Source organism: Camelina sativa, chromosome 15 (genome assembly GCF_000633955.1).
Source record: "Camelina sativa cultivar DH55 chromosome 15, Cs, whole genome shotgun sequence".
In the NCBI taxonomy this organism is placed as follows: domain Eukaryota; kingdom Viridiplantae; phylum Streptophyta; class Magnoliopsida; order Brassicales; family Brassicaceae; genus Camelina; species Camelina sativa.
In genome coordinates, this window is record NC_025699.1 from 19959590 (window position 1) to 19973914 (window position 14325).

Here is a 14325-nt window from a genome sequence, read left to right on the forward strand (position 1 = left end):
AAAAAAAAAAAAAGGGGAAGAAGATAATTGTAGAGAGAGAAGGAGAGAAAATGAATGATCCGTTGGAATCGATGGATTTGAGACTAGCCGCCAAAAACGCAAAGCCAAGCGACCCTGACGACAACGACTTTTTCTTCCCTTCTTCAACGGTTAATACGTTTATAAAATAATTTATTATTTTTGTATGCTTTATGTAAAAAAAACTCTATTTTTTTTCTTTTTTCTTTTTAGGTTCGAATGGTAACTGCGGATTTTGTAGTGCGGGACAAATAATTTGATAGTGCGGTACGGTTCAACTGCGGTACGTGCGGGACAAATGTATTTGCGGGATAAGTGCGGTTACTCTAAAATAAGCGGTACAAAATAAAGTTTGATTGGTGAAAAACAATTTGCAGTGCGGATTTCATATTATTTTATTAATAACTAATGATTCTATATTTTAATTTGTTTTGTATTTATAAATAAAAATTTTGATTTCTGTAATTTGTTAATTAAAATAGAGATTATTTGTAAATTATATATATTCTAAAATGATACTAAAAAAAACTGTGTTAAAAAATATTCAACAAACTTATTATTTTTTAATCGAAATTTTTGTTAAAGAAAAAGATTATCAAATTTTTTTAACAACATAAGCTTAAAACAAAAAATAAATATACTAAGAAAATTTGTTGTTATGAATATTTTTTTTATAAAGAAAATCTTCTTTCGATATTATTTTCCTTTTTATAAACATTTTCTTTCAATTATTAAGGCTTTATCATACCAAATAAACGATATATATTGCCATATAAATACTGGTTATTGCCATGTAAATACTGGTTATACACGTATACAATGACAAAGCCTTAATAATAAATAACCAGTATACACGTTTATTATTGCCATATAAATATTGCTTATTTTTTTCTAAATGAAAATATGATAAAAGAAGCCACGTGTTTCTTAGAAGTTAAAAACCCTAATTGTGCTTCTTCTTCTCCCTTTATTACTTGTAGGCTTGTAGCCGTCTATGGTTTTTCTTCTTTTTGATAAAATATTTCTATCTTTTTTTTTTGGATTTAAACTCAAAATTCATCTATTTCATCTCGTGTAATCAAAATTGAACAAGCAACATACAAAGATTCAGTTAACTTCACAAGTGGCTTTGGTCATAACGCTTCCATTCATTTCTCATACTTTTCCAGATCGAAATCTTGCGATTCCTTTAAGCTTCCAGATTGTCTTTTCTCAGAATCGCGATTCTGCCATGCTTCCATGCGATTCCGGTCGCTTCTGATTTCGTTTCCGATTCAGAGTCGGGAATTGACGGACGGTCTACCGATGCTTCCGTGTNTAAAAACCCTAATTGTGCTTCTTCTTCTCCCTTTATTACTTGTAGGCTTGTAGCCGTCTATGGTTCTTCTTCTTTTTGATAAAATATTTCTATCTTTTTTTTTTTGGATTTAAACTCAAAATTCATCTATTTCATCTCGTGTAATCAAAATTGAACAAGCAACATACAAAGATTCAGTTAACTTCACAAGTGGCTTTGGTCATAACGCTTCCATTCATTTCTCATACTTTTCCAGATCGAAATCTTGCGATTCCTTTAAGCTTCCAGATTGTCTTTTCTCAGAATCGCGATTCTGCCATGCTTCCATGCGATTCCGGTCGCTTCTGATTTCGTTTCCGATTCAGAGTCGGGAATTGACGGACGGTCTACCGATGCTTCCGTGTAATGTGGATAAAATTTTTTTTATTTATTATTATAATAAAACTATAAAAATTTATACATTGGCGTTTTTCAGAAAAACCGCTGGTTAAATGGTGTGTCTCTCTGGGAAAGCGGTCCAAGGCTTAAATCAAAGGCTAAAACCGCATGTGCGTTTTTGTTTTTGTTTTTTTTGGAAAAATGCAAATAATAAAAAAACTTATGATTGGTGTAAGGAAAGCGGTTTTCATATAAAACGCTTTGAAATCCGTTTTGAGTGGTTTCCAATCACAACCTTAAAGTAATTTCATTCAAATCTGATTTTCATTTAGAATTTCCATAAAACTGCACCTACTTCTTACCAAATTTGTTTTTTTTTTTTAAATATACAGTCAGTTATTATAAAGTTTCCAAATCTATGTACATGGGAAAATATTGGTCAACGGTCAATATTTTGAATGTTGGTAATGCATTAATTAGTAACGTTAAACCACAAATTTTTTAATTTCTTTTGGAGAATTTGCAAACAAAGCAAAATTGTTTCTTTTTCTTCTCTTGCATGGTTATTTTTTATTATTATTTTTTTTTACAACAAAAAATCAACTCATATGAGCTAATGTAAAAGAAAATCGTTTACAAACAACACATGTTGCATGGTTATTTCTTTTTAAATTCAATAAATTTTTATTTACTTTTAGTTGAAAAAATTAAATACAAACTGTTTGGGAGCATACTACACTTCTAGAATCTTTCGACAAAATTGAAGCAAAACAATTAGGAATCGATTCTAACAAATGAAAACCTAAATATAAACAAAAAATATTGTTTGTTAATCCACCGACTAGACATAGCTTTCCTATATACGTAAAAGATACAGATTTTTCAGTCTTTTGATATGAAGTCATGGCATAACTATATCAAGAACAACATCGAGTACACATTACTAATCTCTGCCATAAGAAATTTTATTCACCATCGTTTCCAAATCCACTTTCAAAACCAACCGTATTACCCGCCTCATTTGGACTATATATAGGCCACAAAAGACACCCCATAGTTCTGCCATCCATGTCGAGCGTATCCCTATGTTTAGTGTAAAACCTACTCGTCAAACCCTAGAAGCATCCCACAACACACCCCCAATCGTAGCCAGTCCCAGGTTTCCATGTGATGCCTCATCCGTGTTAAGTTTCATCCACCCCAACCCTAAGAGACTCCATAATACCATCCCTTCCACTCGCACGAGGTTCACCCTCGAACCTCGTTTCACCAAGTTAGCCTTCAAGACTTCTCTGGTTAGATCTTTAACAAACTGTACTGTATCTCGACATTTGTCACTCGTACCAAAAACTTAACCTCATCTCCACTTCCAACCCCACCAAAGTGTCATTCCAAAAAGGATACGCCAAGAACATGACGCTGAACTCCTTTTCCCACCCAAATTCCCATACATCCATTCGAGAAAGGAGGTGTTAAAAAATTGATGCTTTTGTCTTGTCGGAATAATACGCTGCCATAGGCCAGCCATAGTCAGACAATCTCTCAAAATATGTGAAACACACCTATTTTTTTAATTAGTTATCTAATATTCTCATAAATATTAATTAATTTCCCAATTATAATCATGCCAAAACCAACACAAATTAAAACAAAAAAAAAAACTAAATTCAATATTAAACATAAATAATCCAAATTTCAACAACAACAACTCTAACGAAATAGACAACATGCAACCACCAGTTTCAACAAATCTCAAAAATAAAGCTGGAAACATAAACGAACAACAAAAAAGCGAGACCCTAGATCATCCTCATCTCCTCACTATGATTCCATAGTCAGAAATCGCACATTTTCATTTCTTTCAACATAAAAGATATGTGTAAGTATTTTGACAATTACTTAGTGAGGCGATCCTTCCATCTATGGGCTATACACACAAGAAAAAATTAAAAACAAAACAACCGAACCATGAGTAATTAGGAAAAATCTGCACAATCGCTAGCTGATGGTGTCAACCGAAACCTACCCTCGCTTTCGTGCTGGTGTCGATTAAACTGCAATAAAATCCACTTTTGCTCCTCGTCTCCCTCGACAATAGATCTTCCACCACCTCGTTCTCCCCACGAACAAGCACACACAAGCACATTCACAAAACCAAAACAAGCCACCAACACAAAGGAATCATTCCATACATCAAAACAAACAATCTTAATTACATGGTCACACATTCAACCCAAAACAAGAATTGTCTTTGGACAAGAAAATAGCAACACTAGTCAATGATGGCTTCCTCCTCACACCAACAGCTCGATCTCCTCTCTTTCATACACCAAAAATCTAGCTCTTCTCCCCCATTTTCTCTCATGAAAAAGCTAAGCTCTTCTACTTTCTCTCTCACTTGATCTCACAAAGCCCAATTCTCATTCTCTTCTCTAAGGGATGGACAAAGGCAACTGGGTAGAAAAGAGAAGATGCATCAAGTTTTAAAGAGAGTAGTTGATAACTCTCTAATTTACATGTTTTAGACACCCTTTTTTGTCCATATTTTGCATTAGATATAAAAATGTCCTTAACTGTAGGAATTTGCATTTAGGCCATTTAGGGTGCTGCATTGTTGCATTTGTGCATTTTGGATAAAAACAGGTGCTTTGGAGCCCAAAATGGGGAAGAATGAGGTCAAACCCGAGCATGTAACCGAAGGAGCGATCGTGCAAGAAGAACAGTGCAAACCTCAACCCGATTAATGAGGATCTAAGAGCAGGAAGAATAACCCAAAGACTTACCCAAGGAACTACCCGACTTGAACCTCATGCACCGCCTCGAACAGACCCTCGGGCAGAATTGAGCAGCTAGGTTAAATGGGTTTCCATATATAAACCCCCTCTTCTTCTTCTCGCCCTAGCACGCCGCAGACACTCAAACCAGAGAGCGAGAGCTTCTGAGAGAGAGAGAGAGAGAGAGAGAGAGAGAGAGAGAGAGAGAGAGAGAGAGAGAGAGAGAGAGAGAGAGAGAGAGAGAGAGAGAGAGAGAGAGAGAGAGAGAGAGAGAGAGAGAGAGAGAGAGAGAGAGAGAGAGAGAGAGAGAGAGAGAGAGAGAGAGAGAGAGAGAGAGAGAGAGAGAGAGAGAGAGAGAGAGAGAGAGAGAGAGAGAGAGAGAGAGAGAGAGAGAGAGAGAGAGAGAGAGAGAGAGAGAGAGAGAGAGAGAGAGAGAGAGAGAGAGAGAGAGAGAGAGAGAGAGAGAGAGAGAGAGAGAGAGAGAGAGAGAGAGAGAGAGAGAGAGAGAGAGAGAGAGAGAGAGAGAGAGAGAGAGCGATTCAAACACTTTTTCTACTTTGTTAGGATTCGATTTTATTTCTTTTTGCTATTCTTTTCAGTTTTGATTCTGTACTCTATTACTTTTATTTTTTTTTCAATACAATACAATTTTCATTCATTTGTGTTTTTATGCTTTTTGCCATGAGATTTGAGTAGTGAACCAAGGTTTCTAAAGATGGATAGACAAGTAAGTGTTCTTGATCGATTAGGATGTCTTAGCTTGAATGTTTATTTTATAGAATTTCCTTTCTAGATTGGTGTTTTTAATGCTATTTTCAGACCGAGAGGTTGAGATTAGATCTAGGGTGTTTTGCGATCGAGAGATGTTGTTAAAATGCTTGAATCAATCAATGCTAGAGATTTACTCACTTAGACTAAGAGATTAGATGTGTAAGGAGTTTATTGACAATAATGAATATGATTTTAATGCCTGCTTAGTCATGTTTCTCCAACGAGAGTTGGGTAGGGGAGTGAATAAGGTTGATTTTTTCTATCACGAGAGTGTTTTAGCAAGGTTAGGAGATTCTTTGTCTAGGGAATATTTGCTTGAGGCATGTAAGACATCCCAAATTTATCAGGAGCACTTGTGAGTCGATTACCCCATCCTTAGGAGCCTTCTTATCTTGATTATTTAGTTTTTATCTATAACTTGACCCCTTACCCGAACTGGTACTCGATCACCAACTTCGTGTATACTTTTGAGCTGTTCATCCTTGTCTTCTTGATCCGATCATCCCACCCGATCCTGTATCCGAATGCTTGCATCGGGTACTTAAGTCGTGTGATTCTTGTTCATTTTATTTACTTTTGCTTATTTTAGGTTGTTAGAAAAACCCCATGACTTGTATTGTTCTGATCATATCTTATCTGCTAGCATAACAACCATTTGGATTGATAACCCTTCGTACTACAACTGCATAGGAAATTGATACCCTGGGTGAAAATCCTGTTATCAGGAGTCTAGGGTTTTCACATCATGGAACTCATTGCTCACAATTCACACCATACCACTCCACTCTCACACGCAAAGTCTTTCAAGTTCTGGGTATCCCATACCACTCTGCTCTCAGGCCAATAAAAGGAAACATGGATTTTTGAACTACATATAGTGACTATATTTAGTCACCAATGATTACATATCTGATTTTCTCCTCTAAGATCCATCTCCAAGCTCTATGCTTTTTTCACCATATGTTCCCAAACTCTTGAGAGCTTGCCAATCCCCCGAGCACTTCAGATCCTCTTAAGCTCTATCGTTTCCTATTCCCGAGCTCTTTCGCCTTCTGGCACCTCTTGTGACACATGTCGCCCTTTATCTATAATGAGTTTCGACAGAGGATCCATGCTTGCTTAAGCATGATGAAGTTTATGGTTATTACAGTTAGAGTTTATTAACCAATGGTTACAATTATCTAATATAATAAAATAGGCTTACACCCTCTAAGAAGCTCTATCTATCTACCATGTGACACCTCTAAATCCTCTGTTTTATTTTTTAACGTTTTATCTCATGTTTAAGCCAATTGGTAATAGGCTGTAAATGGTTAATGGACCACATAATTTTTTCGACTTCTCAAAAAAAAACCAAAAGAATCTCTGAGTTACTAAGTAAGCTACGTTGTCATTGATCTCTTCCTCTTCTTTTCTTCTATTTTACAAAAAAACGAGAATATATCTTTATTGAGACTTCAAATGTTTAGCTCTTCCGCAGCTTTGGCCAACAGTTATAATGAGCACAGTTTTTTTAAGAAACGATTCACAAAAGCTGAAGAGAGGAAAGATAGCGAGAGGGTCCCAGCTAAAAACCACCGACAAGGTCCATCTGGTATGAACTTCTTCTCTTTACTCTTTGTTTTAATGGAGACTCTATTAGTTTATTTAGATAGCTTTGACGGACAACGTATGCGAGAGAGAAAACAACACACATTTGCTTTCCACAACACCCACCACCAACAGAAAAGGTGCATCACAAAGAGAAAAAGGTATCCTTTCTACAAAAATATATTTATACTCAAATTAATAAAATAGCAAAATTAGTGAAATGAAACACAAACCTCAACCAGATAAATCAACTAAACGGAGGACCAAACCAAAAGGATAGGAAACGATGTCAAGCAATACAAGACCAAGGTAAATGAAGATCATCAAAGAATACAACCTAAAAGTATCTTTAACATGGGGGACACCCAAAGTATCCTTATACTCGATATATTTATATTTTCACACTTCACTTTATATAATCTGTACATATACCAGTGTATTGTTTTCCTTGTGGGGACACACACCTACTAGATATACAACTAAATAGAGGATACAAAACTACATATCCATATGCCATTACTTCAATTCCAAAACGCGAAAGAGATGAGAATGCAGAGAAAGCCAGCCTCACCTAAACTGTTTCCCCAAAGTTTTATTATATGATTTCCCCTACTCTAACTTCATTACAAATAGATGTATTTCTAATCTGTAGGCAAGTCATTAACGTGTAAACAACATCAGAGGTGTTTTCCAACATATTTTAGTGGATGTTGAGAGGTCAGTCTCTCCACAGACGTAGTGGCTGCCACCTTGAACTGGGTTAACAAAAATCTTTGTTTTTTCCCAATTTTATTCAAACTACAAAAAGATAAATTTAATCAACCAACCAAATAAAAAGGCTGGAAAAATAATAAACAGTATTCATAAAACCAACAATACACGACCTGTGATAAACAATAGATTGTCACTTCAATTTTTAATTTTAAAAAAACCTCCGATTATCAATTTAAATTTGAAATCAAAAACCACAAAAAATACAAACACACTGAATATACACAGGATCGCAAGTAAACAACTAAATCAAAACAGACACAATTAAATGCCCAGTAATTACAAACAACTATATGACCACAAGCAAACTGAATATACACAAAATCTTTATTTACACAAATATAATATTCTACAAAAAATAAAAAATACAGAGTTCCTTAAATAAAAACCACAAAGATCCCAAAAAAGAAAAAACACAAACAAACGGGCAGATCACCATATATATAAATACCCACACAAAAAAAGACAACAAAAACAAAAGATAAGCACACCTATCACAAATAATTCATATCACAACAAAGAGGGAAACAAATGTAATTAAAAAAAAAAAAAACCAATATTTCAATTAGCGTCTACTGAGGTATTCTCTCTTGTAATAAAAAAATATTTCAAACACTAACACTAAAATAAAAGGAAAAAAAAACCATACACTTTTAATTAAATAAAAAATGTTAACGAATTTTACATAATATAACAAATATATGTAACTATCTTATTTTGGAAAAAGTAAAAGTACTATTGATGCAAAACTAAAAATACATAACTATATTTTAATATATATATATATATATATATATATATATATAATACTACTATCTTATTATAGTTGAGTTTTCAAAGTTAGCCAATAACATGATCATGACACGTGTCAAGTATACTGATGAGATATTGACATGTGTCAAAAAAAATTATTATTTTTTAAAACAGCTAATTAAGATAATAACATAAAGATTATTATTTTTCAAACAGCTAATTAAGATAATAACATTAAATTTATATTTTTATATCTAAAAAAAATTCCTAAACTAAAAAAAAAATTGACAAGACTAATATATTTTCCATTGTACGCTAATTATATTATATGTGTTTTTTCAATTAGATTTTGACATGTATAAACAAAAAATAATTCATTAAGCATGTATATTACTATTAATCAAGAATAGTGAATAATAAATCTAAAAAAATAACATAAGTGAAACGATCTGACCCGTTTTTTTTTAGTAAAATAATAAATAATAAATATAAAAATAATAATAATAAATAAACTACAACTAGTGGTTCCATATCCACTAGCCACCTAACCACAATCACAATTAATAGTGAAAATATTCAATATCAATATCCAATAAATAACCAATAATAAATAGCTAATATTCAAAACATAAGCATATCCAATAACCAAACAACAGGAATCATAGAACCATCAACCTAGCAATGTTTCTAATGACCCAACTCTAGCAACCTAGCAATGCCAGACAACAACCAATTGAGTCCCTAGAACATCCTCCTCTTCGATTCCATGATCACACTTTGCCTATACCTGCACCACAAACACAAATTGCAATGCATGAGTATTTTATAAACACTCAGTAAGGCAATTGATGTTTATACATTTCTCCTTGTTTTACCTTAGTTTATTTACATCTTTTGCATGATTTACTATCTAGTTTAGCCATTATTGAGTAGTTTAGGACTGTTTGTGCGTTAGAGTAGAATTGCATTGCATTTGTATGGTTTCTTGCATAAACAGGTGATTTGAGACTCAAGGAGCATGGAGAAGTGCTGAAGGAGAGTTGAGCCATCAAGTGAAGCAGATAAAGGAGCTAGAGCAGAAGAGAAGCAAGGTCCGGAAGTCCACTCGACCGCAGCACTCGACTAGACACTCGACCGTGTGCAGAGAAGGACTCGACTGACTGGAAGAATCAGAAGAAGAAGTTACTTGACCGAGCACCTAGTCGAGTTCACCGAGCCGCCTCTCTATTTTGTCTTCTAGCTATTTTAGGGCTTCCCCTATTTTTTATATAAAACCTTGTACCCTGCAGCCACCAAAGAGAGCCACTTTTTAAAGAAACAATATCTAGACCTAGTATTTACCCTTTTGGGAATTATCTACTTTTTGTTTTTTTTTTTGCTTAGATCATTAGCCACTTTTGTATTGTCTCAAGAAATCTTTGATACTTGTTGGTTCCATAACTTTCTAAGTATTGAGAATTTGAGTTTGATTTCTTCTTCAATATTGTAGATCTCTATCTCATCTATCTAATCATGCAAGTTTCATTGATTTCTGGGTTTAGGATTTTGTGTGAGTAGTGTGTAGAGATCTTAAGGATGGATTAGGCTGGATAAGGGTCATGGTTGTTTAGATTGGTCAAGCTTGCTTGTTTATAGATCTCTTCTAGGTTAGATGCACTCTATGCTATTCTTATACTGAGAGGGTAAGGATAGATCTTAAGCTTCTTAGCATCACACCAATGTCTAAGTTGTTAGATAAGGCTAATACTAGAGATTATCATGAAGCATGCTAAGAGATTAGATGTTTAATATGATTTTTGACATTGATGATCTGGTTGTTTATTGCCTGCTTTTATATGTTCTTAGCTAGTGAGAACTAGGTCTAGGAGTATCTAAGCTTGATTGTTATTGTCATGAGAATGAATTAACAAGTATTCGAAGATCATTGTCTAGAGATAGCTCATGTTTGATTGAGGTTTGTTGACCAGTTTAGATAACCATAACTTAAGTCCAGCCCATGAATCCATCCTTAGGACCTTTCTTTGTCTATTGATTTCTTTGTTTAAATCCTGTTAATCGCTTGCTGTTTGATATGCTTTTGTTTTGCTCTGTTTTAATTGTTGACTTTGTTTCTGTTCTGAGTTTTCAACCCACTCGACCCTAGTACTCGATCGAGCATCAGATCGAGTGCTTGCTCGAGCACCATCCAATGTTCTTGTTTATGTTATGCATCTTTCCTGCTTCATTTCCTGTTTCATTCTAGTTTCATTCCTGTTTCATTGCATTCGTTCCTCTTCAGTCCTATTTCATTACTTGTCTTGCATTAGTTTAATTCTTGTTCTTGTTTAGTATCATCTCTGCTTTGTTTACATTGTTTACCTTGCATTTAGTATCTTGTCTTAGTAGCTTTACATTCTGCATTTTATCATTATCATTAGGTTGCTAGTTAAAAACATTCATCATATTTGGCTTAACTTAGATAAGTGTTCACATCCTGATTGCTTGCATCACACTCATTATGGTTTGACATCCTTTATGCTACAACTACATAAGGGTAATTGAAACACCTTGCATTCCATCACTCATCATCTCTATCTTCATTCATATCATCATCCACACAAAAGTACTTGTGTTCAATTTGGTGCTGTTGCCATTTGAGTGTTTGTTTGTGACATTTAGGATCTACATAAGTCTAAGATTAAGTTCTATTGTTCCTTTGATCACTACTAATTTTGATTCTTCATCTGATTGGTTGTTTTGAGTCTCAGGTACCAACTCGACCATCCAATCGACCGTCTGCACGATCGAGTACCTGATCGAGCCACAACCCGAATTCAAAAGGAATACTCGTCTCAGTCAGTTCGACCTTCAACTCGAGCCAGTGCTCGACCGAGTGCCTGTCCGAGTTAGTGATCAAAGGAACAATAGAACTTAATCTTCAGAGGTACCTTGATCACATCAACCGACTACCAAGAGACCTGAGACAGTAGAGAACAAGAATCCTCCAAGAACAAGAAAATCAGTTGCTAATGGAGCAACAAAATAATCAAGATCAAAGGCCAAGGAACATTGGTGCTGGAGATGCACCAAATACACATAACCAAAGAGCTGGCATAGTTCCTCCTGCAGTTGCCAACAACAACATGAGATCAAGAGTGGTCTAATCACCATGATTCAAGCTAATAAGTTCCATGGTTTGCCAATGGAAGATCCCTTAGATCATCTTGATGAGTTTGATAGGATTTGTGGACTCACCAAGATCAATGGTGTTAGTGAAGATGGCTTCAAGCTTAGGCTGTTTCCTTTCTCACTTGGAGACAAAGCTCATCTATGGGAGAAGACACTTCCAACTGGTGCTATCACTAGATGGGATGCTTGTAAGAAGGCCTTTCTAGCTAAGTTCTTCTCCAATGCAAGAACTGCAAGGTTGAGGAATGAGATTTCTGGGTTTGCACAAAAGAACAATGAAAGCTTTTGTGAGGCATGGGAGAGATTCAAGGGCTTCCAAACTCAATGTCCACACCATGGATTCAGCAATGAGTCTTTGCTCAGTACCTTATATAGAGGGGTCCTACCTAAGATAAGGATGCTTTTGGACACAGCCTCCAATGGCAATTTCCTCAACAAAAATGTAGAAGAAGGCTGGGAATTGGTAGAGAATCTAGCTCAATCAGATGGAAATTATAATGAAGACTATGACAGAACAGTAAGGTTTGTCTCCAATGATCAAGAGGAGAAGTACAAGAAGGACTTGAAAGTAGTCAATGAGAAGCTATATAGAATTCTACTCAGCCAACAAAAGATCATTCACTTCATTGGTGAAGAAGACTCTCAAGTTCAAGATGGGGAGAGAGAGTTTGCTGAGCTCTGCTACATGCAGAATCAAGGAGGATTCAAGGGTTACAATCAATTCAAGAACAACAATCTCTCCTATAGAAGCACCAATATAGCCAGTCCTCAAGATAGAGTTTATCCACCTCAACAGCCCCAACAACAAAAAAACTATGCACACAAGCAACATCAAGAAGGGTTCCAGCCTCAATTGTGTCCCCCTCCAGGGTTTCAGACCTTCCAAGGCCAAGAACCAGATTTGAGAGCTATGATGCAGCAAATGTTGCTTGGACAAGCAAATGGGTCGATTGAGGATGCAAAGAAGTTTGTTGAGTTGAACCAAAAGCTGACTTCTCAATATAATGATCTCAACATAAAGTTTGAAAGTCTGAACTCTAGAGTCAAGTACATGGAGAGCAACATTGCTTCTACTTCAGCTCCAAAGCCTAATCAACTTCCTGGAAAAGTTATTCAAAACCCAAGGGAGTTTACTGCTAAAGCTATTCATCTCTATGAGGAAGCTGTCACTAAGGACAGTGAGGTTCAAGCTAGGGAGGATTTGTCACTTATTGAAGCCCAGAGTAAAGGTTTTTCAAAGCAGACTGAAGCCGTCAAAGCACTCGACCAGGTGCTCGACCACACACATGATCGAGTACCTGATTGAGTGACCGATCGAGTTGTTGTCACAGAAGCTGTTAAGCCTGTTAGATACATTCCTCCTGCTTACAAACCACCTCTGCCATTCCCAGGACGTTTCAAGGAACAAAAGCTGAAGGACCTCATGGAGATAATTGAAAGGAAGGAAGTGATGGCTTTGAAAGAAGAGGTTATCATAACATTCAAAGAAGAAGAGAGAGGACCTGCTTTGGAACAGTATGCTCCATATCCTCTCTACCAAGATATGCTACTTGAGATGTCAAAGCAGAAAGCTCAGAATCAAGACAAGAAGGATCTTGAGGAGATTAAGGGAGTTATCATCCCAACTAAAGTTGAAGACCCAGGTCCATTCAATCTGCCTTGCTCCTTTAGCTATCTTCACTTCAACAAGTGCTTATGTGACTTGGGAGCATCTATCAGTGTAATGCCTTACTCTATAGCACAAAAGCTTGGACACACTGAATTCAAGTCCACCAACCTTCACATAAGTCTAGCTGATGGATCAAACAAGGATGTGGTTGGTAAATTGGAGAGCCTCCCAGTCAAGATAGGCAAGGCAAGAATTCCTACTGATTTTGTGGTTATAGAGATGGATAAGGAGCTAGAAGATCCTATCATCCTAGGGAGACCATTCCTAGCCACTGCTAGAGCTGTTATTGATGTTAAGGAGGGGCTGATAAGTTTGAACATAGCTGAGGGTTTGACCATGAAATTTGATATTAATAACTCAACCAACTTGCCCTCCATCAAAGGTCAACCTTTTACTATCAAGGAAAAAGGTGATTATGAGGTCTCAAGTGAAGTGGAAACTTCAAAAGCTAAGCTCTCATCTCATGAGGAATCAGTTGAAAAGCTCAAGGGTTCAGTTCAAGAGTTGACTGATCTAGTGAAGGATCTTCAAGTGCCACTCAACAAGAGGTCTTTGAAGAAGGCAAGACCAAGGCTCAAGATTAAGAAGAAACAAGGTTCAAGTTTTAATGAGGTAGTAATCAAGAAGGAACACCAAAGTGATCAAGTTGTACCAAGGAGGATCACCTCCTTGATCTCTAAACCAAGCCTGAAAAGGCATCAAAGTCAAGCTTAATGACTTAAAACAAGCTCACTAGGGAGGAAGTCCCTAAGGTATCATTGTATATATGTTTAATTTTCCTTGTAGTTTTGATCTTTTTGTTTTATGTTTGTGTTGGGCAGGCTATTTTATGAGAATGTAGATGGGTTTGGAGAGAATTGGACTTGTAGAAATGGATTCGAAAGCCCACTCGACCAGCCCACAAGAGGTACTCGATCAAGTGGAGGGAGAAAGGAGTTCGAATTCAAATTTTGGTCAAGCACTTGACCACGTGGGGTCGAGTGGCAGCAAAAGTGAGTCAAAGATTCCCAATTCAAATTTGAATGGTATGGACGCTCCACCCTTGTCTCCTTGTCCCCTTAGCTTCTTTAGAAAGAGCTAAACTCGATCCTATGCTTCTCACACTCTCTCATTTGCTTAAAACAATAAAAATCTAG